Here is a 26013-nt window from a genome sequence, read left to right on the forward strand (position 1 = left end):
TGGCCAACATTACAAATTTAAAACAGTTTTTGGTTTAAAGAATGAATCTGGGGATGCCTGGGTGGCTCATTGGGTTAAAGCCTCTGCGTTTGGCTTGGGTCATGATCCCAGGGTCCCGGGATCGAGCCCCGCATCGGGCTCTCTGCTCAGTGGGGAGCCTGCTTCCTCCTCTCTCCCTGCCTTCTTCTCTGCCTATTTGTGATCTCTGTCTGTAAAATAAATAAATAAAATCTTTAAAAAAATAAAATAAAATAAAGAATGAATCTGGGAATCAGTGCAGCTCTGCGGGGTCTATGCATCTAGGAGGGCGGGTGTCCGCATTCCTGACTGTCCTCGCCTTTATCCATTTTCCAGGCCCTCCATGTTGGTCTCTTCTTCCTCCCATCTGTTCCACCAAAGGGGCAGGGTGCCCACCCGGGCCTCCCCATTTTCTTCCACCAAAGCCAACTCAGTCCATGCCCCAGCCACCACAGTAGCCCCCTTTGTCTCCACCACAGCCCTCTCTGAACATTCCCCTAGGACCACCACAGTCCTTTTCCACCCTGCATGCCACCAGGACCGCCTCTGCCATGGTGATGGTCATCACCTGGGGGAGAGGGCTCCAGAGACTTACATTGGTTCATTCTGTTCTTCAGGTGAAGTTCTGGTTTCCACACCCTAGACTGGGGTATTGCCAGTCTCCAGCTCAGTGTTAGATGTTTCCTCCTCTGGATCAGTTTCCTTGGGAACCCCATGGCTCCTTTGGGGAAAGCCACCTCTGTCTCCTCCATGGCCTCCCATGAGATCCATGGGGTCTCCAAGACCTCCTGGGCTCCCTGGACCTCCACAGAGTGGCAGCAGCATCCCTCTGCCATCTTGGGAAGGCATACTACCCCACATCCGGGGCTTCTTCTGAGCGAGGAAATCTAAAGTTTGCTCCCTTGAAAATCTTTCACATCAATCCACTCCATGGAAGCCTTGGCAGTTTGTGGGTCTTCACAGTGGTGGGTCTTGCTTATCTTAACAACTCCACACTGCTTAAAGAAGTCTGCTAGATTGTCTAGAGTCACATTGTCATTTAAGGCTTTCACATAAATTGCACTGTTGTCAAAGTCTTCATCTGGATCTATAGGTAGGCCTAGATCAAGATCTGGTCCTTTGTCCAGAATTCCGCCAGGCTTATGGAAGCCACCTCCCTCTCCAGAGCCCATTCCACCATGTCCTCCTCCCCACCCACCTCTGCTCATACCTCCACAGTCAATTATCCCTCTTCCTCTGCCCCAGGTATCAGGGCCATTCCTGCTCTGGTTCTCTCCTGATCCAGAAAATCCTCCAGAATCCTGCCCATGAACACTCATACTACTGGGGTTGTCTTGTTGGAATGTACTCTGCTGCCTGTAGTTGCTGCTCTATTGGCTATGTTGACCTGGAGCCCTGCTATAGGATCCAGTGTGGGAGGGATAAACAGTGGGTGGCTGCTGTCCATTGCTGCTTTGTTGCCCATAGCTACTTTGCTTTCCATAACTGCTGGGCTGCCCATAGGTGTTCTGCTGAGAGTAACCACTCTGTTCATAACTAGGCAGCCATGTAGAAGAATAGCTGTTAGAAGAAGAGATGGTGGTGCTGTAACTGGCTGCCTGGGGTAGGTCCTAGGTATGTACAGATAACTGTAATTATTCAATCCATATCCCAGCCTAGGCTGGTTGTAACCCCCTGTGCTGGATTGGGGTTGACTAGTCTCAGTGGGTGTGTTACTATCTGTGGTCTTGCTGGTGTGGTGGCTGCTGGCTGCTATTCATTAATTGGCTAAGCAGGCTGAATGCCATATGCAGACTGAGCTGCATAGGAGGCCTGGGTGGTAGGGACCAAAGCAGTGGTGGTATTGTAAGCACCATTGTTGTACCCCTGGACAGGATGACTGCATGCCTGGGGGACCGTTGGAGTTGTATAAGCAGTGGGAGACTGTCCATCAGAGTTGCATAAGTGGTCTGCCCATAGGTCTGAGCCTGGGTATAGCTGTCATCAGTGGGCTGTCAGGTTCCCTAACTTTGTTGCCTGCATTTCTGGGTGGTCTGTGCATATCCTTATGTGGGTTGAGAGGTGTATGCACTCTAGCCCTGCAGGGCTACAGCTTGGCCACAGGTACTGTGATCCATGGTCACCATTTTCTCCCCTTCCTTCTTGTTCTCTTCACCGCCTCTTACCAGAAGTGGCACATCAAATCTGCTTATGTCACACTGCAAGGGCAGTCACAGGATGTCACTGTTGTGTGTTTGTGCTGGTGGTGGTGGTGGGGATCTGGGAAATGAGGAAGAGTGCATGGGTTTTTGTGACCATTAACAGCCTCTGCTATATTCCTACTGTGAGTCAGGTGCTAAGAATACAGCATTTCACAAATAAATCGCATTTTCTCAATATAAAGTTTCACACTGTTTTATAGCTTACATTATGAAATTGGAGTAAGTTTTATAATCAATGTTTATATTCCATAAAGTAGTGTCTTTTTAAAAATCAACAAAAAGTCACAAAACTGACGATGTGTGTTATCATCAATGACATATTAAAATCAAGAATTTCTCCCTTAAGAGTTCTCATGTTCTAATGGCAGGAAGAGAAGCAAAATATTTTTGCAGGAGTTGCCTTGCATTTGCAGTACAGGAAAGCAAAATGCTGTCAAGGTTCATTGCAAAGGCAGCTAATCCAGCCTGGAAAGTGTCAGAGGGGGCTTCCTGGAGGAAGTGGTATCTGTGATTTAAAGAACAAATAGGAATTAGCTAGAAAAGGAAGGAGACATCGTTTATAATCACAGAGGGAAGAAAGAGATGGCAAACAATTCTACACTGCTAGAGAAGAGTCTTAGAAATGAGGGGATATGAGAGATAGAAAAAGAGAGAGGGACCAAGACAAAGGAATTGAGGGAGAAAGAGCGACAGAACGCACAGATCTGATTCTGGATTCTTGGTGAAGAAATGAGGGGTTCTCATGCCAACATTACTTGAGAAAAAGTGACAGGTCCTAGTCTCAGTACCAAAGAGATATATTGCTCCCACCCAAGGAATTAGGTTGTGGGATGCCTGTGTGATCTGAATCTGGAATATGATTAGCATGGAAAAGGGCAGATGTGTTTGGGGTAGCAGGAGGAGGTGAAGCCTAAAAGGGGATGGGGTTTCCTTTATCTTAAATCCTCTAATGAGAGCCAGAAACTCAGGCAGGACAGAACTCAGAGGAGCTGGACTTCCAGGTCACAACCCCGTTCTCCTCTTCAGGAAAAATGCATAGACAATTGCAAAGGATAAGCACCTGCCCCTTGATTTACTGGGATGCCCACACAGGTCCCCTTGGAGGGGAGCAGAGGCTCTCTTCTCCTGGCCCTTTCCACCCACCATGCCCTCTTTAGCCTCCTTCCCCAAGTTATCTCTGCCAACCTGCATTTTCTAAAAATTCTGCGAATCAAAAGGAATTATCTCAAGAGGGAGGAGTGAGTCAGCAGCCAGATTAGTGACAAGAGCTAGAGACACTGGCACCATGACCCGAGCCATCCCAGCTTACTCACATGTGGCCTATGTTCCTGCACAGATGTCACATGTGCTCCCGGCAGTGTTGGTGTGCCAGTCTCACACAGCACACATGCCATGAGCCTGCAACAACTTCCAACAGCCTCCAACAGCCTCGTGCATTCCGGCGTCCCCAGAGGCCAGGCTGGGGCAGACTATGGCATTGGGCAGACTATGACATCCTTTTGAATCCCCTGCACTGCCTGCCAAACCCCTCCCACCCCCAAGCCTAGAGGACTACAAACAGACTTGAGAAACAAAAGGAGAAAACTTCATCTTTAATTGAGTTGTACAGAACTATTTCAAACAATACAAAAAACAAAATGAAACCCATTTTAATTTCACCATGTATGCTTTCAAATTAAAAAAATGTTTTCAATTGGTATTTTCTTTTAATTTTTTTATTATGTTATATTAGTAACCATACAGTACATCATTGGTTTTAGATGTAGTGTTCCATGATTCACTGTTTACGTAGAACACCCAGTGCTCCATGCAATCCATGCCTCCTTAATACCCATCGCTGGGCCAACCCATCCTCCCACCCCTCCCCTCTAAAAACCCTTGGTTTATTTCTCAGAGTCCACAGTCTTTCATAGCTCATCTCCTCCTACAATTTCCACCCCTTCATTTTCCGCTTCCTTCTTCTAAGTTCCTCCAGGTTATTCCTTATGTTCCACAAGTAAATGAAACCATATGATAATTGGCTTTCTATGCTTGACTTATTTCACTCAGCATAATCTCCTCTGGTTCTGTCCATGTTGATACAAAAGTTGAGTATTCAACCTTTCTGATGACTGAATAATATTCCATTGTGTATATGAACCACATCATCTTTGTCCATCATCTGTTGAAGGGCATTTCGGCTCTTTCCATAGTTTGGCTATTGTGGACATTGCTGGGGTGCATTGCTGTGAACATTGGGGTGAATATTGTCCTTCTTCTCACTACATCTGTATCTTTGGAGTAAATACCCAGTAGTGCAATTCCCGGGTCATAAGGTAGCTCTGTTTCTATTTTTTTTTTTTTTAAGGATTTTTTTTTCATTTATTTATTTTCAGCATAACAATATCATTATTTTTTTCACCACACCCAGTGCTCCATGCAATCCGTGCCCTCTATAATACCCACCACCTGGTACCCCGACCTCCCCCTCCCCACCACTTCAAACCCCTCAGCCTGTTTTTCAGAGTCCATAGTCTCTCACCATTCACCTCCCCTTCCAATTTACCCCAACCCCTTTCTCTCTAACTCCCCATGTCCTCCATGCTTTTTGTTATGCTCCACAAATAAGTGAAACCATATGATAATTGACTCTCTCTGCTTGACTTATTTCACTCAGCATAATCTTTTCCAGTCCCATCCATGTTGCTACAAAAGTTGGGTATTCGTCCTTTCTGATGGAGGCATAATACTCCATAGTGTATATGGACCACATCTTCCTTATCCATTCATCCGTTGAAGGGCATCTTGGTTCTTTCCATAGTTTGGCAACCGTGGCCATTGCTGCTATGAACATTGGGGTACAGATGGCCCTTCTTTTCACGACATCTGTGTCTTTGGGGTAAATACCCAGGAGTGCAATGGCAGGGTCATAGGGAAGCTCTATTTTTAATTTCTTGAGGAATCTCCACACTGTTCTCCAAAGAGGCTGCACCAACTTGCATTCCCACCAACAGTGGAAGAGGGTTCCCCTTTCTCCACATTCTCTCCAACACACATTGTTTCCTGTCTTGCTAATTTTGGCCATTTTAACTGGTGTAAGGTGATATCTCAATGTAGTTTTTTTTTTTTTTTAAAGATTTTATTTATTCATTTGACAGAGAGAGATCACAGTAGACAGAGAGGCAGGCAGAGAGAGAGAGGGAAGCAGGCTCCCCACTGAACAGAGAGCCCGATGCGGGACTCGATCCCAGGACCCTGAGATCATGACCTGAGCCGAAGGCAGCGGCTTAATCCACTGAGCCACCCAGGCGCCCATCTCAATGTAGTTTTAATTTGAATCTCCCTGAGGGCTAATGATGATGAACATTTTTTCATGTGTCTGATAGCCATTTGTATGTCTTGATGGGAGAAGTGTCTGTTCATATCTTCTTCCCACTTTTTGATATGTTTGCCTGTTTCGTGTGTGTTGAGTTTGAGGAGATCCAGCATCTGTTCCTGATTAAAACGCTTCAAAGTATAGAGATAGAGGGAACATTCCTGAACCTCATCAAATCTATCTATGAAAGACCCACAGCAAATATCATCCTCAATGGGAAAAAGCTTGCAGCCTTCCCGTTGAGATCAGGAACATGACAAGGATGCCCACTTTCACCACTCTTGTTCAACATAGTATTAGAAGTTCTAGCAACAGCAATCAGACAACAAAGAGAAATAAAAGGTATCCAAATTGGTAATGAAGAAGTCAAACTCTCTCTCTTCGCAGATGACATAATTCTTTACATGGAAAACCCAAAAGACTCCACCCCCAAACTACTGGAACTCATACATCAATTCAGCAATGTGGCAGGATACAAAGTCAATGTGCAGAAAGCAGTGGCTTTCCTATACACTAACAATGAAAATACAGAAAGGGAAATTGATAGCACCAAGAACCATAAGATACCTGGGAATAAACCTAACCAAAGAGGTAAAGGATCTCTACTCAAGGAACTACAGAACACTCATGAAAGAAATTGAAGAAGACACAAAAAGATGGAAGACCATTCCATGCTCTTGGATCGGAAGAATAAACATTGTTAAAATATCTATACTGCCTAGAGCAATATATACTTCTAATGCCATTCCGATCAAAATTCCACCGGTATTCTTCAAAGAGCTAGAGCAAATAATCCTAAAATTTGTATGGAATCAAAAGAGACCCCGAATCACTAAGGAAATGTTGAAAACCAAAATAAAATGGGGGGCATCACGTTACCTGATTTCAAGCTTTACTACAAAGCTGTGATCACCAAGACAGCATGGTACTGGCATAAAAACAGATACATAGACCAGTGGAACAGAGTAGAGAGCCGAGATATGGACCCTCAACTCTATGGTCAATTAATCTTCGACAAAACAGGAAAAAATATACAGTGGAAAAAAGACAGTCTCTTCAATAAATGGTACTGAGAAAACTGGAAAGCTATATGTAGAAGAATGAAACTCGACCATTCTCTTACACCGTACACAAAGATAAACTCAAAATGGATAAAAGACCTCAATGTGAGACAGGAATCCATCAGAATCCTAGAGGAGAACATAGGCAGTAATCTCTTCGATATCAGCCACAGCAACTTCTTTCAAGATACATCTCCAAAGGCAAAGGAAACGAAAGTGAAAATAAACTTTTGGGACTTCATCAAAATCAAAAGCTTCTGCACAGCAAAGGAAACAGTCAAAAAAACAAAGAGGCAACCCACGGAATGGGAGAAGATATTTGCAAATGACAGTACAGACAAAAGGTTGATATCCAGGATCTATAAAGAACTCCTCAAACTCAACACACACGAAACAGGCAAACATATTAATTTTTTAATTTTTTCAATTTATTTATTTTCAGAAAAACAGTATTCATTTTTTTTTTCACCACACCCAGTGCTCCAGCAATCCATGCCCTCTATAATACCCACCACCTGGTACCCCAAACTCCCACCCCCCGCCCCTTCGAAACCCTCAGATTGTTTTTCAGAGTCCATAGTCTCTCATGGTTCACCTCCCCTTCCAATTTACCCCAACTCCCTTCTCCTTTCTAACACCCCTTGTCCTCCATGATATTTGTTATGCTCCCCAAATAAGTGATTAGTGTTTTTGAGGTACCTGTCTTCCTTCACAAGCTGTTGGAGATTTAAAAGATTAAGTTCCTCTTAACTTTTTAGTCCAGCACCTAGAGGGTGCATGGGATAGAGTTACCATTCATTAAATAAAAACAAGTTAAAAAAAATGACAGGAAGGAAGGAAAGAAGGAAGGACAGAAAATGAAAGGAAGGAAGGCAGGCAGGCAGGCAGACAGCATCGTGCTAAACTAGGTTTAGAAAAACCACCCCATTGTCACCCTCTCTTCCATTAGGAAACCCAGATGAGCACATGTTGGCCAAGCAGCCCTGAAAGAAACTCACTACACTAAGATGTATGGGTTTCTGGCTGCTGCTGACACAAGTGCTTCTGACCCCAGGGTGAGATTCCATTCTGAAGCCAAATGGAAACAAGACAGAATTCAAAAATAGAAGTGCAGTTAATGAAGCGTGAGCTAGCCAGGCCGTGCTCTCGCAGCCTCTGTGGGATGAGAAGGCAGCTATTCTCAGGCCACTGGCGGGGGCTGCCCATTTGGCCAGGAGGCATGTCCCTGGGGCTCTGGGATGGACTCTTGTTGCTTATGTCGAGAGCTAATGTTGTCAGCCACACTATCTCCTGTTGCCTGCCCAGACCTCAGGCACAGAGGAAGTGATTGATTCTACAAAGTCAGCTAAGGAAGATGCACTGTGTCCGACAAGCCCAACTCCTTAGAGACCACTCTCCACGCTGTTCTCTAAGTACTCAGCTTTAGGCTATATAAACACAGAACAGCAGGACAGGTATAATTGGAACATTTAGCTGGCTTGCGTGGATTGACCTTTTAGGTAAAAATCATGGAATTAATTTAGCTCCTGTCTCTTCCCCTTTAAAATGGTGATCCTGGGAAATGCCCTTCTGCTCTCTGAGCCTCTGAAAATAACAATTAAAAAAATATGCTACATCCTATCTACTGATCTCCTGAAATTTTGCTGGGGATCAGGATAACAGGTGTGGGATTGTTCAGTGAAGTATAAAGAATTATTCAAAATTGAGTTTTTATTACCCGGTCTCTGTTTCTATATTTACTTTACATATTCAAAGCCAAACTGCAAACCCATCCATTCTGATTTCTCCCAGGCATCCCAAGAGATGGAGGGAAAGGGCTGGGGACGTGCTCTGCTCCAGGAGCGGATTGTTGCCATAGCTGCTGTGCACTGACCACCAGCTCTGGTCTGGTGCTAACACTCTGGAGCACACTGTTGTAGATGACCACACTGAAGAATACGTTGTTGCTTCATTTAACAGATGAAACCAAGATTCAGAAACATATATTAACCTTTTCAAGGTGATACAGCTGTAGATTGCAAAGCTGAGAACCAAATTCAAACTCTTTCACTCTGAAGTGCTCTTTCCGAAGACCATGCAAGGACTCTTCTTACTACTGTCTGCATCCCCCACGTGGAGAGCTTTTTTTGGAACACTGGAGGAGCTCAGACAATGCTTAAGTATTTAGTGGAATTGACCTTCACCTGGAAAATGTAGTGACAGGTCTGTAGAGAAGCAAAAAGTTGGGCAGCAAGGACCTTATTCTGTAAAGACATTTTACAAGGATAGAAGTTCAGAGGTTCCACTTTTCTCCATCCCTTCTTGCATCCCCTCTCCTTGCTAGTGTCTTTGCTCATGTTTATGAGTCTTGCTTCATTAATCACTGCTACCGCACCTTTCCCTTCTGCACATTGATCCTGAGAACTCAGAGAAATGCACTGGACAATAAGAATTCTTAGTCCTTTCAGAGGGCTGTTGTGCGCACTCCTGTAGAAACAGCCACATTCCTGATGCTCTATCAACCTACTCATGCTGAAAGTGTCAGGAGCTACTGGCCCCTCAGCAGTCCCAGAGTCACCTTCCAAGGAGGGATGGCCTCAGAATACCGGCAGACGCTGTAGAACCCCAGAAACATTCATTTGATTTTCCTGGCTAAGACAAAAGTCTCAGGCAGACACAGAACCCTGGAGAGAGAAAGGAGGGGAAGTGGCAGAATTGGAGGTAGACCCTGAGCCCTGAGGCATGAGGGTTTACATGGCCAGAAAGAGAATGCACTTTCTTCCTCACAGACCTGCTAGGCAAAGAAGACCTGCATGGTGGACCTTGTATGGTTTTCTGAGGCAGCCAAATGGTACCTTGGTGCAATGGATAGGGCACTTTTTGTCTTGTAGGGAAGTGGGGAGAAAGAGAATTGAAGGTGTGAGTCCCACTGTTGGAACACAGCCCGGATCCTCGTCAATGTGACTGGGGTCATTTCGGATCCTGGGAGAAAACTCCAGGAGATGGAGGGCAAGAGTCTTTCTGGGCCAAATAAACATGGGAGGACCCCAGAGTGCTTTCATGTCCTCCTTCAGATGGATCCGATAAGGTGGAGAATCCTTAACTTGCTCCTGTCGTTTAAAGCTAAGAGATAATCATTGCTGTTCACTTGCCAGACCTGACTGCCTGCACGTAGCCTGCGTCCCGCACGTAGCTCATCCCGCATGTGGCCCGCGTCCTGCACGTAGCTCACATCTCACAAGCAGTTCATGTCCTGCACGTAAATCTACATGCTCTTGGTAACCAGATCTTGAGTAAAGTATAAAAGAAGTGATTGTAAGAAAAAAAGTCATCTATTGATCATCAGTTGGTAGTTCCCCCATCATTTCAGCTCAGATCACCAGGATCCCCACCTTGAGAAGGTGATACCACCCTCAGATGACCTGGGGAATTGGGTGAAGTCCTGTTTCCCTTCTCCCTGTGACTGCAATAATAATATCTAAGGGTGAAAGTGCTTGTTATTGTAATATGAAATCCTTATAAAAGTACTGGGCACAGAGTTTGGCTCAGAACAGGGACTAAAAAGTACAAGGTTCCCTTACTACTTTGTTCTGTCTCTTCCCATTTTGGGGGAAAATATAGTTAATAGTCAAGGAGATTTTTTGAAGGGAAACTTGCAGAAGGAAGTTGGAAGATTTAAGTTTAAATTGTGAGAAGCTGGGTATTTTGAACACCTAACCAACTTAACAAACACTTATGATTTATTCATTGCTATCTGTAATCTACTTTAGAATCTGTTAAAAATTTTGAGCCATCGCATATTCCATTCAGCTTAAGTATGTAATGAAGTGTAATGTCTTTAGTCTAACAACAAGTCTCATTGTCTGGAGTCTAGAAATATTTGATTATATGATCTATCTGGCTCCTGTCCCTGAAATTATAAGAAGGGCAGTGAGGGGGAATAATTTTCTTGATCAGTTAACTCCTAGCAACAGCACCCGGTATATTCTGGAAACTGAGATGAACCCCAAAGGCAACAGACTGGGGGTGGCGTAGGTCAGTTTCTTATCCCTGAAGATAGCTACCATTTGGATCTGAGAAGCTGCAGGGATAATTCTTGTCCATTTGTAATCAGGGAAGAGATTGCTCTTTCAGCAGAAGGTGGCCATTTTGCAAACTGAAAAAATTGGAGAAAATCAAGTTAAATGTAGAGTATGTCTGGTGAAAGAACCTGAAAGCTCTGAAGGGAAGAAGGAGGCAAAGGACACTGAAAACTGTTCTTTATTCCCTTAAGTGAGCACCAGGGGAATGAAGGGTTTGACATTTGTCCTCCCTGAGAGTTTAGGGGATTAGTAACATTTGGAGTTAGAAGGGACATCAAGAAACCCCAATTCCAGTGTCACTTCCTCTGGAATCCTTCCCTGATATTCCTGAGTATATCAAACCTGTGTATTGTATTATTGTATTATTATTAAACAGCACCTTTGTCTTCCATAGTTCTTATATTCCTCATCAGGAGCCAAATCTGTTCCAATTTTACACTCGATTCCCACCACCCAGCATGGTGCTGCACACAGGAGGCATTTTGTGTATCTTTGAAATAACAAATTTATTACATTCTCTTTAGGAGGCATATGAAACAGATTAAAAAAAATAAAATTCAAATGACAGAAAAAACTGAAATGTATTAAGCATAAATTTAATTATTTTGGAACAATTAAATTAAAATTTAGTTTTAATTAAATTAAATTTTAATTAATTTAATTAGATTGATTTATTAATATAATTAATCAATATTAAATAATGATCAATTATTTGTAAATTATTTATAAATAAATCATAAAATAATAAATAATTAGCATTTAATTAATTTGAATTAATTAAAATCTGGAATGCAGTGATGTAGTTAAATGATGTAAGGAACTTAAAATAGAAACCCAAGGAATGGCAGCACTTTTCTTTCCTTCAAAGCCTTCTGCTTCTGCTTGCAGTTGGGCTATGGTCTGTTCTCTCTGAAGACAGGACAGATACTGGGCACCTGCAAGGCTAATTTTGCCGCTGTTTTAGCCTTGTTCCCCTTTGAAAAATCCCAGGGAAATTCTCTGATTGGAAACCTCGGGGTTGTGAGCCAAAACATGTTCAAGGCTTAGCATACGCTGCATGTTTCCTATTCTGGTTTGTTTTGTTTTGTTTTAAGATTTTTAAATATATCATTTAATAGAGAGCCAGGAAATTTTAATTATTAATACCTTTCAGGAAAAGAATCTATCCAAGATGTACATTATCATTCAAATTAATAGTTATCTTTATCATGAATTTCAGCAGACTTATTTTTTGTAACAAATTCTCATTTTTATTTTCATTTATTTTTATTTTTTACTGCTTTTTTATTATTTCTGTTATGTTAGTCATCATTTTTTTTAATTTTTAATTTTTTTTATAAACATTTAATGTATTATTAACCCCAGAGGTACAGGTCTGTGAATCGCCAGGTTTACACACTTCACAGCACACTCCCTGTATCACATACCCTCACCAATATCCATAACAGTCCTCATGAGTTTTTGATGTAGTGTTCCATGATTCATTGTTTGCATATAGAACCCAGTGCTCCATGCAATATACGCTTTCCTTAATACCCATCGCTGAGCTAACCCACCCCCCACCCTCCTCCGCTCTAAATCCCTCCATTTGTTTCTCAGAGTCCATAGTTTTTCACGGTTCATCTCCCCCTCTGATTCCCCAGCCTTCATTTTTCCCTTCTTTCTCCTAATGTCCTCCATGCTACTCCTTATGTTCCACAAGTAAGTGAAACCGTATGATAATTTACGTTCTCTGCTTGACTTATTTCACTTAGTATAATCTCCTCCGTCCATGTTAATGCAAAAGTTGGGGATTCATCCTTTCTGATGACTAAGTAATATTCCATTGTATATAAGGACCACATCTTCTTTATCCATTCATCTGTTGAACCCTTCATGTTTCCTGCTATGATGCACAAGGTAGAAGGGAACAGGATCGCTCTCCAAAACAAGGTGCTGCCATTCAAGAGGCAATTAAAATTTAAAGCAAAAAGAACCGGTATGACTACCAGTCCCTTTAGCCAAGAGAAGTTCCTCCTGAGGTCACAAAGAATCAACCCTTCCTTCCCAGAGCTCATTTCTCTTTCTTATGATAATTTAGTATGATGGACTCTTTCCTCAGAACTGATCTTTGGACTTGACAGATTATATAAGTGTGTGTATGCATATATATCTAGATCAAATATGTATGTATACATCATGTATGTGCTCCTGGATTTACAGCAGTGCTCTTCATGAATACATTGTTGCTACTCCTCATATAAGGGGTGCTTCTCTACAACAGCTGACTTTACTGCATGTGTAAGCTAACAAAGACTCTGGGAGTTACAGAGTTACATGTCTGACACCACAGTATGATACAAGGATCATTTCCCCACTCAATGAGAAGTCCTTGAATAAAAGATCAGTGCGTTTCTATCTCTGTATCTCGCACAGCCCTTACCATGAAATTTAGAACATAATAGGTATTCATCAGCATGTGAATGAATGAATGAATGAATGAGTAAAATATGTATCACTAAAAACCACAAGCTAACTAATTTTTTGTACTTAGGATTTCATAATTCATCTATAACTGACTTATGATTTTTCTTATTAAATCTGAGCATGCTATTTTAATTAAACTTTTTATTTTAAAGATTAACTAACTTTATTTAAACTTTAATAAAATTTAATAAACCTAATCCTTTTAATAAACTTTATTAGTATCTTGCCATTCAATTTGCTAATTGAATTAAGAGGCTGACATCTCCGGCTTTTCTACAATATGATATTTATTCACTTTTTAAATTTTTTTAAAAAAAGATTTTATTTATTCATTTGACAAAGAGAGAGTGAACATAAGCAGGAGGAGTAGGAGAGGGAAAAGCAGACTTCCACTGAGCAGGGAGCCCGATGCAGGGCTCCATCCCAGGACCCTAGATCATTACCTGAGCTGAAGGCAGACACTTAGCAACTGAGTTACCCAGGAGCCCCTATAATATGATATTTAGAAGCAATACTTAAAAAAAAAAAAAAAGCAATACTTCATCCATATGAATTAGTTTCTTGTGAAAACCCCTGCCATAAAGAATAAATAAGTAAAGGTTGTTCAAAATGAACACAAATTTACAATTTACCCTGAATCTTAAATTAAATGTGGGCTTGTTAATATCCTTTTCCTACAGTTGATAGTTGCCCAGATTTTAACTTTAGCAAAGATATTTCCTCTTCAAATGACCAGATTTCAGTTAAATTGATTTAGTTGAAATTTTAGGGAGTTTCAGTTGCAGAGGTAGTACAACTTCACTTGGGATTTATTTTTCAGAATATATGAGCTTTTTGGTTGACGTTTGTCAGCATTAATGAATCAAAAGAGCTGAGTGAAAGGGATGGGCTGATTCTGAAGACTTGAGAAAGGGAGTTCTTTGGGACCACGGTGCCTCTTTCAGAAGGTGGGGCAGTGAACAGTGTCTCAGATATTGGTTTTCTGTCTACCTCCTGTTCTCTTTAAATGAAAGAGCGTAAACTAGGTAGACATACAGGTAGACAGAAGGAAAAAGAGCAATCTAAGCAAGGTAACAACTTAAACTACAGCATTTGCTGTTAAAGATCTGTGAGTTTTTCTGTGAAACTGAGCAATGAGGGAATCCCAGCAAGTCGCAGGGTGAGAACACTGGAACTGGCAGCTATTTCTGAAGAAAGCTCATGTGATAGACATCTGCAAGAGGTCAATAAAAGCATGCAAATTTGATACACTCTCCTTCACTGAATACAAACATTAGTAGTGTTTTGTTCATTGGAATTCCCAAAGCCTAGGTCTGGACTCTCTGGATGGCTTCTTTTTGTGCAAATGGGTGCATCTCCTTCGAAAAAGCTAACACCAGGATGCCTGCCCTGTGATAGGATGCCAAAGGACAGCCGTTTTTCTTTGTAGCTGGAGGTGAGTATAATCACAGGCACAACAGGCAATTAGAACCCAGGAAATAATGCAAGGGCAAAGAGGGCAAAGAGGGAAGTAAAGTCTTAGGTTCTTGGGGCCTGTGGAAGACAGGGGCAGGAGATAAGGATCAACCTAAGAAACCAGAGGATGAGGAGGACCACACCATGGAGTAAACCAGGAAGTTCTCCTGTCTTGGGATTAGTGGCTTGGCTGGGAGGTACTTAGTCTGATAGAAAGGTCCAGTTGTCCCATGGCCATCATCTGATATAGTGCACCCTTAGTCATTGTTGAATTGTATTAAAGGAAGGAAGAGAGTAATAAAAGCTAGATTTGTAAACCAGACACTCACAAAACTTTGATTTAAAAATGAATGAGGAGAATAAGAATGAGAGAGATCACCTTGCTCAAGGTCCCACTGTGAACCAGCCTTTCCATCGTGATCAGAGCCCATGGCCACCTGATCCAAAACCTAAGCCTGCTAGCCTGTGGCATCCTGCCTTCATTGATTAGGAAGGAAGGGGGGAAGGTAGGAGATCAAGATTAGAGGTAAGAAGAAGTAAATGTGTGTGTTTCAGAGGATGGGGTGGAGGACAGCAGGAATAAAGCTTTCGGTTCCAGTTCCTGGAAATGGTTGTTCTGCCAGGAGTCTGAATTCTCTGACCTGAATGTAGAAGAGGAGATGGGTAATATGTTCTTAGTCAGGTTATATGTCAGGTTGTGTGATCTTAGTATCTGGCAAGAGCAATCTCATTTCCTGGGACCAGAGCTCATGGTACTCAGTGGGCTGTGTGAGTAGACCTCACAGCAAACAGGTATAGAGCCAAAAGTGAGAAGCTGAGATTTGGGGTCAGACACATTTGAAGCATGGTCTTGGCTTTGCTACTTGTTTCTAAGGGGAAACTGGATATATTAAATGTTCTGTGAACTTTAGCTGCAAAATAAATAAAAGTAGATATAATTTATTCCTCCAAGAATTCTTGAGACAATTCAGTGAGATAATGTATTTCCATGGACCTAGTACAATGCCTGAAAGATTGCACGCTCTTAATATATTGACTCCTGCTCTTCCTAACAAAATACTTCTCCAATGTCAACACACTTTATGCCATGCTTATACCCCAAGTCACCCAGTGCAGCCTCATGTGCCAAATAATTAGATCTGGATAGATCTTGGTGAAGTTGGAGAGTTGGCGAAGACTGAGTTCAGTACAACAGAATATCTCCGGTGAATTATTTTGTCTTTTAAAGACACTCATTCTGATGACCTCATTTGCATAATTTATTTCTATCAGGCTCCATTTCAACTTCCAACTAACCAGGAAAACTGGAGAGACAGGATTTACTCTTCCTCGTACATGTGTAATTTTTATTATTAGCCTAAAAAATCATTGCTCTTAGCATCACTGTTTTCCTATTTGTTATTCATCTCTGTGGAAAGAGAGCCCTCATCCACACTTAAATACTTGAAAGTATCTTTCAAGAAATTTGGGAAAGTTTTCATGGGTGATAGGTAGAATCCCTTCTAGTGTCCCTACAGTTGTGGCTTGCAGGAAATGCTCACACAACAGCACAAAATGCCAGTCCTACTCTGAGTATATGGATTTCTTTCTTTCTTTTTTTTCCTGCACTGCTCTCTCTTTAAGACCATTTCATGGCCTTAAAATCTGAGAAACCCTGGAAATAAGAATTAGTGTAGCAGTGATAATGCTTCAGCTATCCTACTCCAATACAAAGAACACATGCTTCCTGTTTCAGATCAGGTCAATAACATCTTTCATACTTCTTTCACAAACTGATACTGAATAATACATGTATAGTACAATTTGATACAGTGTAAAATATGTAAGGGATAAGTTATTTTTTGATGATGCTTATTCCTTCCTCTGCCTCATTTCCAGTGCTTGGACAGCTGATTAACAGTGGTCTCTTTCTATGTCTGGTGACAGAGACTAGAGGTGAGGTTCTCTTGCATATGTATAATGTAATATCTTTTTATCTTATTTTATTGCATATCTACTATGCAAAATATTTTTATCTTATTTTTGTTTATTTTATTGCATATTTTGTTATTTGGCTAACGAGGTGTTTGACTTCGCATTAAGAGCCTCAATAGTGCTGCTTTGGTCTTGGAGAAGATAGAGGATCACTTGCAGGAATTTTCAAAACCTGGAGGGCCAAAATAACTCATTTGTAATAGCATATGATATATGCATTTTATTTTTTAAAAGCAACTGAAATACAGTAAGACTTCACAAAATCTTCCTGAGAGATGGATAAATGCAAAATAGAGAGGGCTGAAGCAATGTTGAGAGTTGGATTAAAAAAGTTTTGAGATGATACTATTGCAATGATTTTTTTAGAAACACGATTGCATAATTCTTGAAATCCATGATAGTTTTAATTCATCTATTCATTCATTAAATGAATAATTACTGAGCTTTCGCTATATTCTGATTACTACACATATTTTATGGTTCTCTATCAAATTCATTGGTTCAGCTTAAACTTGATTTCCCTGTTTGTCATTCTAGGGCCCATTTGGGCAAGTGACTGTGTCTTTTGTGCAGAGATGACTAGTTCTCAGGGAAGACTGTGGCCTCCAGAGTTGCACCTGAGCAGATCACGATGCACTCAGAGTGGCTGAGTGATTGATGTGTTGTATAAATAGAACACTGGAGACACATATGGGAATAAGAAGAGCCAAATGTCAAAAAAAAAAAAAGCCCTGGAAATAACCATTCAAACATATGCAAATTGCTTAATTAATTGACCTCATTTGTGCATGCAGATATCCTTTGCCTTTCCCTTTGTGAATTGGTTATTTTTCATTGTGCTCCAAAACAATATTCCAAGGCTAATTAAACCCTTTCAAGCTATAGGTTAATATTCAATTCATATGTAAACACATTTATAAACATTAATCAAATTCAAATTACTCATTTCATAAATACTGTTTTATTCATTTTCAGCTAATAGATGTGTTCTCTGCATTTATTCAGTGTTGGTCGTGAGAAGTTTGCATTTGGGGAGATGATAGTTATTTAAATGGCAACCTTGTGTTTACTTTCAAGTTGATTAAGACTTTTACTAGTTTCCAATTGTTTGTTTCTATAAAGATTTAGCACAAAGGCTTCATTTGGAGTGTTGCTGGGGCGTATAAAATATAATGATGATTATCAGAGAACTGTTTCATCTCAAAGCATTTGTGTTCAAAGAGATGTCAAGAGGAGGTTTACTGCCTGTTCAGGCCAGACTCACAACAAAACAGAATGAATCTTAATGGGGTCAACACAATCTCAGATCTAGCCTCAGTTTGATAATATATTTATCTGTCCATTCATTAATTAAATGGCTAATTGATGTATTTGTTCATTTTTATTTATCTACCCATCCACCCAAACATTAATTCACTTGATAGAATCTGCAAAATACCTTCTGCATCAAAATTTAAAAAGTGCTTGATTCAGTGCAGCTACCTGAGCCCTCTCACAGATCCACTCAACCTGACATACCTACATTTTTAATAAACTTCGACAGTAATTATTATATGCATCAAAATTTAATTACTTCAGTCTTACATTAATATATATCATACATGTGTTTGGTGCCAAGCCCTGAAATAGGCTTTGGGCACTGGGGGTGTGTTTGTAGATGAGACAGACCGTCTCTTCCTTTAGTCATTGAACTTTTAATTAAATGCAATGAGTGCCATGATAGGGGACACACACGAATCACAGGACTATATAACCAGAGATCTTAAAGTAGGGTAAAGGTCAAGAAAGAGCTCCCTGAGTTTATCATGTTTAAGGAAGCCTAAAGTTTGGATGGGATTCAGCCGCATGAAAAAGATTATCCAGATTGTATGGTTCTATGCTGGTGTTCTGAGTGTGGGGTAGATGATGAGCATCAAAAAACTGTATACTCCTGGAAGTGTACCATTTAATTCTACCACAGAAGACTGATAAAGTGAGAAATAACTATTGCAGTTACAGACACTAAGTCATACATGATGGAACCTGTTCTGGAGTTTGCAGCCGGTTCACCACTTTCTGACTCTAGGAACAGCATCTTCTTGCATTTTGTCTTCCTTACTATGAAAAGAAGGTACATTATCTCTTCCTCACAAGAAATCTCTGATGGTTGAGTGATACCATTATGTGTACCAAATACTGGAGGAGCTCCAAGAAAGATGGTGGTCTGGGGGGACAACTCTCTGAGGGGTAGAGAGATATACTAGTGTCTATTTTCCAAGGATCCTGCTGGGAATGGCCCTGGTCAGCACTTTTGGAGCCTTGAGCATCTCTTAACCTCCAAACGCCAGTGAGGGACCAAGCCTAGAGGAGCTGGAGGCCTGGAAGCCAGAGGAAGTGATAAAAAGGGATTGAAGACGTACAAATGGCTATCAGACACATGAAAAAATGTTCATCATCACTAGCCATCAAAGAGATTCAAATTAAAACCACATTAAGATACCACCTTCCACCAGTTAGAATGGCCAAAATTAGCAAGACAGGAAACAACATGTGTTGGAGAGGATGTGGAGAAAGGGGAACCCTCTTACACTGTTGGTGGGAATGCAAGTTGGTGCAGCCACTTCGGAAAACAGTGTAGAAATTCCTCAAGAAATTAAAAATAGAGCTTCCCTATGACCCTGCCATTGCACTACAGGGTATTTACCACAAAGATACAGATGGAGTGAAAAGAAGGGCCATCTGTACCCCAATGTTTATAGCAGCAATGGCCACGGTCGCCAAACTGTGGAAAGAACCAAGATGCCCTTCAACGGACGAATGGATAAGGAAGATGTGGTCCATATACACTATGGAGTATTATGCCTCCATCAGAAAGGATGAATACCCAACTTTTGTAGCAACATGGACGGGACTGGAAGAGATTATGCTGAGTGAAATAAGTCAAGCAGAGAGAGTCAATTATCATATGGTTTCACTTATTTGTGGAGCATAACAAATAACATGGAGGACAAGGGGAGACGGAGAGGAGAGAGTTGAGGGAAATTGGAAGGGGAGGTGAACCATGAGAGACGATGGACTCTGAAAAACAATCTGAAGGTTTTGAAGGGGTGGGGGTGGGAGGTTGGGGAAACCAGATGGTGGATATTGGAGAGGGCACAGATTGCATGGAGCACTGGGTGTGGTGCAAAAACAGTGAATACTGTTATGCTGAAAAAAAAAAAAAAGGATTGGAAATTGTGGCTACTTGATGATGGACTTGGAAGCATCAGAGACTAGCAGGAGATCAAGAAAAGGATGGGCTTAATCTCCTTGTCTTTCAATTCCCTCATGTGCAAAATGCTACCTGGCAGCATGCTATGAGAATTAAAAGTCTGGAAATATATTCAAGGACTTAAGACAGTTTTTGGAAAGTCATGAGCACTTATAGAAATCCAAGAACATTGACAAATAATTATTTTCTTTGTTTTATAAATCAAGAATCTATGGCTCAGAGTTATTAAGGAGTTGCCAAGACACGGACTTGGGATAGGAAATCTGACTAAAAGGGATGGAATTCCAAATCAGATCATATTCCTCTGTATGTAGCTTGGATCAGTGTATTTGGAAGTTCTGACTTACTTAGTGATTCCTCTTCTCGACACCAGGATTGTAATTTGCACCAATGTGTGTGTGTGTTTTTTTTAATAGCACTTGATTTATTTCTAGCTTTTAAAATCATATTCATTCTATTTTCATTTGTTCTTCTCCTACCCACTTAAGCCCCCATGTTGCATCACCACAAGATGGGATTGGGAGGGAGACAAACCATAAGTGACTCTTAATCTCACAAACCAAACTGAGGGTTGCTGGGGGGAGGGGGTTTGGGAGAAGGGGGTGGGATTATGGACATTGGGGAGGGTATGTGCTTTGGTGAGTGCTGTGAAGTGTGTAAACCTGGTGATTCACAGACCTGTACCCCTGGGGATAAAAATATATGTTTATAAAAATAAAAAATTAATTAAAAAAAATCATATTCATTCTAATTATTAAATATGCTCATTTATATCCCAGTTTATTTTGGATTAGATGTAGAACAATAATTCCCATCTGCAGGTATACCTCTTAAAGCACTTTGGAATGTAGTTATAAAGTTTATGCATCTGTAATAATGAGTATGTTAGTGTCCATACATGTATATATGTGCATGGGTGTGTTTTTACCATCTTAGAAATTTTCTGGTACCACTGTTAACCAAATCATTCCATGCAGGACTATGCTGATTGGAGAAGTAGTTGAATATCGTCAGAGGTTCTGTAAAACAATGTAAAACAATGCTGAGTTTCTAATCCCTGATTGTAATTCCCGGTTTGTAATTTATAGCACTATGGTAGAGGTGTGATTTACATTAATAGAGGCATGTGGAGGGCATGTTAGTGACACTGGATTCTTCTGTTCTTGTCCATGAGATTTTCTAGAATGTCATAAGTCAGGTAGTTCAAATCCTGACTCTTAGCAGGGCACTCATGGGCAACTTACTTAGTACCTCTGAGCCACCTGTTTTCTTATTTGTAAAACTTGGATAAAGTTATCCTACCCAATATAGGGTTGCAACAAGGCTTAAATTAGGATATATTTAATGTGTTCAAAGTCTTGGAAAAATCTCTGAATCCACTGCTGTTCCCTTTCCCAGGGCACCATGCATATAATTCAGGGGGCATGGATGCTGCTGGTACCATTTCTTACCATCTCTGCTCACAAGCATACATATCTCTCTGGCTTTAGGTCACGCCTAGAAGCCACCTCTCCCTGTGGTTCTTGCCGATACCTCATTCCAATACCAGATTTATAAAGTCCTTATCTATGCTCCCAGCACGCTTTCCACGTGTCTCTCTCCTGTTCAATCTTCCTCTGGATCTCCATACGGTGAGCTTCTCAAGGACAAAGGTTGAGTTCATCTCTGTGTTACTAGACAATGAAAGTGAAACTCAAAGCATTTTGTATTATAATATATATTGAAGATTACTACCAATTATCATCTCATCAGGGGTACAAAGTGTGTTGCTACTAATGCACATAAAGCAGGCACAGTGTCCAGAGATGTGAAATTCTTGCTTCTGCTCTGTGTCCTCACCCCTACCCTGGCTCTTTTTTTATCTTAATGTTATATATTTTTTAAAAATATCTGCAGTTTTCTCCTACTATGTGTGTTGCAAAAAAAGAGAAATATCACTGAACGAGGCTTGCTTTTGTTTTCTGATTCTTTGTTAAATGGTTAAATGATTGTCTATTTTGAGTAGTGATATACAGCTGTTTCCATAGATACCTGTTCAGAATAGCTAATTAGCCAAGCATGTTTTCTGAAGCCATTTGAATGACATTTTTAAACATTTAGCTTTTATTCAATTAGTACATTTTTCTTATTTCTCTTTGGAAACATTCATAAATGCTACATGATGCTTCAATAGATAAAATGTATTAGGATCAGGTAATGTTGGGTTCCTATGAGGCTGTGCCTGTTTATTACTCCACCTAGAAGTTCTCATTCTCTTTCATGAACTCCCATAGCAGAACTCTCAACAACAAGGCACACTGGAAAACCGCTTATTAGTTGGAAATAGCGTGTGGGGATACTCTGTTTCACTGAAACTTCACGGAGAACCAAAGGATGTCTGTGGAAGCACCATCCCGTTTGTACAGACAGCATGCTGGCACTCCCCCATGCAGAAGCATGGTGCATCACGTTGAAAGTTTGATGTCTGGGGCAGTGTGACTGTGGGAGCCCAACAAACACCCATCTGAGCCAAGTTTATGCAGGTGACAAGTCCTCCTTCCTCCTGACCCATCACACTTCCGCGATTATTCCATTCCATTATGCTCCTGGTTTGTGACGAACTCAAGATCAGTCACCATGTTGTACACTGCATTGTGCCTCACACACCTGGTTTCTATAAATTAGAAACCTTTTCTTCCTTTCATTCAGATCATATTTATTGACCATCTATTATCTGACAGACAATAATGGATAAATGCAATCCCTGCCATTAAGGCATCAGTTTGCCCTTGTGTCCCCCAAAATTCTCTGCCCAGTATTTGATAATGATAGAGACGAGATGTAAAACCTATTTCTTGAAACCAGGCTATTTGTAGAATGCCTCACTTAAATCAGCATTTAGTCCAATTAGCCATCCCTTGCTTTTCATCAAATACATTCCAAGTGGACTGAACACCCTTCCTTCTCTTGTTGAGGCTGCCCTCACTCTGTGGTCATGAGAGTCTCCTCTCATTTCCTAAACACGAACCACACTTAACTTCCTCTAAGGATACATTATAGGAATTGAGATGAGTGTTTATATATATTTATAAAAAACCAAACAACTATTGGCCAAAGCTCTCCTCACCTCATATTCTCAGGTTCGATTCTCAAACTATGAGGTAGATACCCCCACAGTATCTATTTCAGGGATGTGGAAACTGGGGATCAGACAGGTGAACTAACATGTTTAAGTTCACGCAGTGATCGACAGAACTAGCGTGTGAACTTCTCTTCTATTGATACCCAAAACAATGTTCTTAAGCCTCAGCCCCCAATGCACCTGTACCAAGACTCTGCTTTGCATCTCTTGCTCTGGAAAACAAAAAAACAAAACAAAACAAAACAAAACAAAACCACATTTCTTATTTTCTTGAGGGTATGAGCAAAATGTGTAATGGGACACCCTCAAATAGCATTCCCTCTGGTACCATCCAGTCTGGACACCACACAGCTAATGGATTCCTAGAACCTGGGAGGTCCTACAGTCACATTGTTTCATTCTCTTTTTCTTTCCTATTGAAATTTGCCTGTGTTGGAAGGAGGTATCTTCATGGGGAGATAGATAACATGCCTAAGGAAAAAAGTATGTAGTTTTAATGATGTCTTGAGCAACATTCTCAGAGGTAAGAGAAGTGAATATGGGGTCAGTTGAAATCGGACACCATCTCTGAGCATCAGACTCCATGAAGGTCAAGATTTCATAAGACTTCCTGATGGTACCATAGGTATGTGCTACCTAAATCATTATCCAATGGTGCGTAAAGGTGTTTGTCCTCAGTTGGCAGCTGGTTTTTTTTTTTAATATTTTATTTATTTATTTGACAAAGAGAGATCACAAGTAGGCAGGGGGTGGGGGAAGCAGGCTCCCCGCTGAGCAGAGAGCCCCATGCGGGGCCCGATCCCAGGACCCTGAGATCATGACCTGAACTGAAGGCAGAGGCTTAACCCTCTGAGCCACCCAGGCGCCCCAGCAGCTGGCATTTTTTAAACAAACATTTGCAACCAGCTTCTAGCCACTTCTTTATGCATAGTACAAGGAAGAATGGCTCAAAAGGAAGACCAGACGTCCCCTTCTATGGAAGGTTGCTCCGACCCTCACTCTCCTTGTGCTGGGTCACGGGCATCTTCTCTGTACTTATTCACTTCCTTGAACACGACTCTCTCTGAGTACGAGTCTACCTTTGTGTTATCATTTTGTATTTGTAGTTCCATCCTCCCCCTACCCTCACTGCATGATGGGCACTTGGTATTGGGGGAATTTATTCGATTTATAGATCTGGTGTGTTACACAGGACATGGTTTAGAATCCCTGCTGAACAAATATTTGCAGAGTGCATAGACATATCCATATACCACTGGACGAGATAAGTAAGAGATGCCTAAAACTCTTCAGTGTGATGTGTCAAAATGCAAAAAAAAAAAAAAATACTAATGCAAGGGGAAAAAACAATAAAAAGAACAGTGCGTACTAAACTGTGAAGAATAATTAGAAATCATTGTTTTAAAGCCTTGGGATTTTCCTCAGTGTGGGTATGAGCGAGAGTAGCTCCAGTGATTACCTCTCTCAGACAAAGGCAGAACCACACAGTTACACAAAGAGGAGTGACTGGTTACAAATTACTGGTCACCTGGTGAGGACTGATGGGTTACTGTGGAGCTAGTGTCCCTAACGGCTGAGCCCCAAGTCTTTTTGTTGAGCCCAGACAGCCAACAAGTTCACTAATCTGTTTTTCTGCTGATTCTGGGCAATTTAATAAAAATCTTGAGTTCCTTCTTCTGGGCTCCTGACCACTTGGTCTATGCCTGTGCCAGTAATAAACCTCTGAAATACTTGATTTTGCTTGTGGGGAGTGTTCTGAAGCTCAATACCTCAAAAGGGGAAGGCCAAGTCTCACCTTAATAGGCAACTTGCCAAAACAACCACCCCACCATCGTGTACTAGAGATGGCACCCATGACCATGACCTGTGAGTGAGGCTGCAGGTTTTTCTATTAAAGCAGTGACCCTTACATTTTCAATGATGCAGATAGAACTGGATGGGGATGGGGCATGCTTGAGCCATGGAACTCTCTCAACCTCCTTTTGGCTGCTGCTGGAGTCCCTGGGGAGTGCTGGAGGCCCATGGCTCTGGTGAGGACAATTTGAAACCATCACAACTTATCTCCTTCATTTTTCTCTGGCATTCTGCACGGCCCTGTGGATTTGACTGGAAAATAAATACCGGTCAAAATGCAAGACTAATGGAGTTCATTTGCACATGGCCTGAGTCCTTTCCAATTAACTGTTCTTTTTCTGATAAGTTCATTGTTTAGTAGATTGCATTTGAAAAATACAAAACAGCACAAAGAAGCATCATGCCCAAATAACCTAATATATGTATAACAAAAAAGGCCAAAACATAGACAAAATGGTGCACAAAAAATACCTTAAAAATTGGACACTGCAAATTTGGAAAACAATAATCTAATTCTCCTTGCTGAAATATTGGAAGTACCTGTGCATTACTGAAGGGTCAGAAAAGCAGCTGACATACTTGACACGGACTTCAGAATCAGTCATTATTTTGAATCTTTGTTCTACCATTGCACAGCTGTGTGATTTGGGTAACTGTCTGTCTGTTGATTTATATATCCAAGCCTCAGTGTTCTTATATGCAAACTGAGAGTGCAAGATAGCACAGAGTGTATGTCTGTTTAACATCCTTTCTTTGACAACACTACCATATCCATTTGGTCCTGATAGGGCTGACAATCAGGACCCTATTTCCCATCAGTCCTTAAATACCATTCTTGACATCATTACAGGGTGGGCATTTGAGTTCATCACCTTGATCATGAGAAAGTGTTTACACAAAAAATGTGTTCCAAGCAGGGCCCATGAGTGTCCTCTCTGAGACTGGTCTATGAACTCGGTGAAAGGAAAATTTCTTGAGGTTTGGATCATGAGTCATAGGCTCTTGGGACCCCAGCAATGATGCCTCCTCTCCTGGGAAGAGCTTTCTTAACTCATGAGAAAGCCAACCCAGGAAGATGAAAGGCAGGACAATGGAAAGGGAAAGCAAAGTCGAAACAAAATTCAAAACCTCATTTGAACGCCTGAATCCAGCCCTGACTGACTCTGGTCCCAAGCTTGAACTTCACAGTGAGTGCTT

The 26013-nt window shown here is 41.2% G+C and overlaps 1 pseudogene; it reads right to left on the reverse strand.

The window, feature by feature from the left end:
* Positions 1-271: 271 nt before the first annotated feature.
* LOC116574986 lies at positions 272-2144 on the reverse strand (annotated as a pseudogene).
* Positions 2145-26013: the final 23869 nt, after the last annotated feature.

Source organism: Mustela erminea, chromosome 16 (genome assembly GCF_009829155.1).
Source record: "Mustela erminea isolate mMusErm1 chromosome 16, mMusErm1.Pri, whole genome shotgun sequence".
In the NCBI taxonomy this organism is placed as follows: Eukaryota; Metazoa; Chordata; class Mammalia; order Carnivora; family Mustelidae; genus Mustela; species Mustela erminea.